This window comes from Tachyglossus aculeatus, chromosome 22, assembly GCF_015852505.1.
Source record: "Tachyglossus aculeatus isolate mTacAcu1 chromosome 22, mTacAcu1.pri, whole genome shotgun sequence".
Lineage (NCBI taxonomy): Eukaryota > Metazoa > Chordata > Mammalia > Monotremata > Tachyglossidae > Tachyglossus > Tachyglossus aculeatus.
Genome location: NC_052087.1, coordinates 9,988,812 through 9,992,778, shown reverse-complemented (window position 1 = coordinate 9,992,778; position 3,967 = coordinate 9,988,812). Strand labels below are relative to the sequence as shown.

At 45.1% G+C, this 3,967-nt stretch overlaps 1 non-coding gene across 1 annotated transcript; it reads left to right on the top strand.

Moving 5' to 3' along the window:
- The first annotated feature begins 305 nt into the window (after positions 1–305).
- LOC119944399 lies at positions 306–443 on the top strand. Its single transcript, XR_005455881.1, has one exon. It is a non-coding gene; the product is annotated as a small nucleolar RNA SNORA7 (small nucleolar RNA).
- The last annotated feature ends 3,524 nt before the right edge of the window (positions 444–3,967 follow it).

Sequence of the window (3,967 nt, the reverse complement as noted above, 5' to 3'; positions counted from 1 at the left end):
GCAAAGGCCTGTACTAAGCTCTCCTCTCTGAGCCCATTGACTTCTGCTGGGGATGTCTGTGGTGTTCACAGTGTTCTGCTTTGTGTTTGTGTTTTCTCCCCTCCACCACATGGCAGGCTTTCCTCTCTCAAAACGTCCCCGAAAGGGCTGTTCCCAATCTACAAGGTTCAACCAACCTCTCAGAAGCACAGCATGGCCTAGTGGAAAGAGTCCAGGCCTGGGATTCAGAAGGACCTAGATTCTAATCCTGGCTCCACTGGTTTTTTATTTTATTTTATTTTATTTTTATATAGGGTTTGTTAAACCCCCTCTCGGGGTCACACCTGGAGAGTTTCCAGTACTCTACCAGTCTCAACTACGGGAGGGAGAGTCAAGCAGAGGCCTACCCATTCCGTTCCTTGCTTGGGCGGTAGCTAGCAAGTTGAAGGCAATCTGCTACAAGTCAAAACTCATCTGTGCTGGGCAGCAATGGCCTGGGAGAGAGTTGAGGGTGGAGACTCAAGTTTACTGCACGAAAGGAGGCGAAGATAAACCACTTCTGTATTTTTACTGTGAAAACATTATGGATACACTACCGGAACAATTGCAGATGGAGGTGGGGAGAGATGTGTCCATGGCGTCACTATGGGTCAGAGATGACTCTACAGCATAAGACAAAACAATTTGTTAAGTGCTTACTTTGTGCCAAACCCTGTTCTAGGTGCGGGGGTAGGTACAGGTTAATTAGATCAGAAATAGTCGTGTCCCACGTGGGGCTCACAGTCGAAGTAGGAGGGAAAAAAGATACTGAATCTCCATTTTAGAGTTGAGGGAATTGAGACACAGAGAAGTGAAGTGATTTGCCCAGGGTCACTCAGCAAGCAATTGGCAGGGCCAGGGTTAGAATCTAGGTCCTCTGAATCCCAGGCTCGGGCTCTTTCCAGAAGGAAGGAAAGCAGTCTGAGAAGCAGCATGGCTCAGTGGAAAGAGCACAGGCTTTGGAATCAGAGGTCATGGGTTCAAATCCCAGCTCCACCAATTGTCAGCTTTGTGACCTTGGGCAAGTCACTTCACTTCTCTGTGCCTCAAATACCTCATCTGGAAAATGGGGATGAAGACTGTGAGCCCCCTGTGGGACAACCTGATCACCTTGTAACCTCTCCAGTGCTTAGAACAGCACTTTGCACATAGTAAGCACTTAATAAATGCCATCATTAAGATGATGCTGTGCTTTCCAGTGGTTGGTCTACCTTAAAATGCTAACAATAATAATAATAATTGTGGTATGTGTTAAGCACCTACTATGTGCCAAGCACTGTTCTGCTTGTGCCACCTTGTCTGCCGTGTACCCTTGGGCAAGTCACTTCACTTTTCTGTGCCTCAGGTTCCTCATCTATAAAATGGGGATTGAATCTGATTCCCTCCTAGTTAGACTATGAGCCCCATGTGGGACAGGGATTGTCTCTGTTGCCAAATTGTACTTCCCAAGCACTTAGTACAGTGCTCTGCACACAGTAAGCGCTCAATAAATAAGATTGAATAAGTGAATGAATGAATGATTGAATGAATGACTGTGTCCTGTTTGATTATCTTGCATCTACCTCGGTGTTCAGTGCAGTATTTGGCGTATAATAAGTGTTTAGCGAATACCTTCAGAAAAAAAGCACGGATAGAGACATCTGTTCATTCATTCAATCATATTTACTGAGCGCTTACTGTGTGCAGAGCACTGTACTAAGCGCTTGAAAAGTACAATTCGGCAACAGATACAGACAATCCCTACCCATCAACAGGCTCACAGTCTCGAAAGGGGGAGACAGCCAGTAAAACAAAACAAGTTAACTGGGTTGTGTTGCTTTTCAGACACTCCCCAAGAGGGACCAGGTGTCCGTGGTGGTCCTGGCTCGCCCAGCTCCAGGACGGAGGAGGAAGACGAGGAGGAGGAGAAAGCTGTGACTCGCCTGCCACTGAGAGGAATTGACCCGATAGAACCCCACCGTGTATTGGGGGGCAGCCCCAGGTAATGCTTGGAAGGGTTCATTAGCCAGAACCCCTTCTTTGTTGGCAGGAGACCCCAGGGAGTGTTGGAAAGAATTCACCAAGCAGAACTCCTGTGTTGGTGGGAGACCCCTGGGAATTTGGGAAGAATTAATCGGGCAGCAGATAACGCTGGGAGGAATTCATTATGCAGAACCACTGGATGTGTTGTTAGGCAGCCCTAGCATGTAATGGTGGGGAAAAGTTTAGCGTTTTGCCCTAGGTCACACAGCAAGCATTTGGCAGAGCTGGGATTAGAACCCAGGTCCTCTGAATCCCAGGCCCTTGATCTTTCCACTAGGCCATGCAGCTTATTTATATTAATGTCTGTTTCCCTCCCTAGATTGTAAGTTTTTGTGGGCAGGGAATGTGTCTACTATGTTGTATTGTACTTTCCCAAGCAGTTAGTACAGTGCTCTGCACACAGTAAGTGCTCAGTAAATATGATTCATTGATTGGTTGCAGGGTGAGAAGAGAGTAGATGAGTAGGAGGGAGAGAATTCATTGAGTGCCTTAAAATGGATCATCTTATAACTGTATTTTTACAGTGAAAACATTATGTATACACTACCAGAACAGTTGCAGATGGAGGTGGGGAGAGATGTGTCCATGGCATCACAATGGGTCAGAGATGACTCTACAGCATAAGACAAAACAATTTATTAAGTGCTTACTTTGTGTCAAACCCTGTTCTAGGTGCTTGGTGCTTGATCTTTTCCTTAAGCTATAAGGAAAGTCCCTGAGGAGCACAGAGCATATTTCCATAATTCACTGAAAACTTCCCAGGCCTCAGTTCAATATTCTATTCATTATAGTTGCTTACTAAACATCTAAAGAAAATCTAAACCGAGATCCTGTACGCTAGTAGAACTGGACCGAAATAGTCCAGCAGATATCTTTTTTGTTTGTTTGTTTAAATTGTGTTTGTTAAACACTTACTATGTGCCAGGTACAGTACTAAGCGTTGGAGTAGATGCAGAGTAGTCAGGTCCCTGTCTCGCATGAGGCTCACGGTCTTAATCCCCATTTTACAGATGAGGTAACTGAACCTCAGAGAAGCAAAGTGACTTCACACGGCAGACAAGTGGTGGAGCCGGGATTGCTTTGAACTTCCTCCCGCTTCCCATTCTGCAGAATTTAGTTCCTCCTCATGTTCCAAGCCCTTCAAAAAATCACATCTCCAAGAGGCTTTCCCCAAATAATTTCCCAGTTCTCCACCCTAAATATTCTCCCCCCCTTCCCTGATTCCCATTTCAGCTCTTCCATGCCTCCTAAATGTTTTAGCTGCTTTCAGTCCCCCATCCCCAAACAGGATTCATGTACCTATCTTTATACTCTATTGCTTCCTATCCAAGCACTTAGTACAGTGATCTAAACATTGTAAACACTCAATAAATACGATCGATTGATATCTCTAATTTATTTTGGTGTCTAACTTCCTTGCTAGATTTCATATTCCTTATTGGCAAGGCGCATATCTACTAATTCATTCATTCATTCAATCAATCATATTTATTGAGCACTTACTGTGTGCAGAGCACTGTGTTAAGCGCTTGGGAAGTACAGGTCGGCAACATGTGGAGATGGTCCCTACCCAACAACGGGCTCACAGTCTAAACAATGGGCTCACAGTCCATTATCTTGTACACTCTCAAGAACTTAATACAGTGATCTGTAATAATAATATTTATGGTATTTGTTAAGCACTTACTATGTGCCAGGCACTATACTAAGCACTGGAGTGGATACAAGCAAATTGGGATGGACAAAATCCCTGTCCTCACATGGGACTCCCACTCTTAATCCCCATTTTACAGATAAGGGAACTGAAGTCTAGAGAAGTGAAGTAACTTGCCCAAGGTCACATAGGAGACACGTGGCGGAGCTGGGATTTGATCTCAGGCCCGTCTTACTCCCAGGCCTGTGTCTACCCCCTAGACCATGCTGCTTC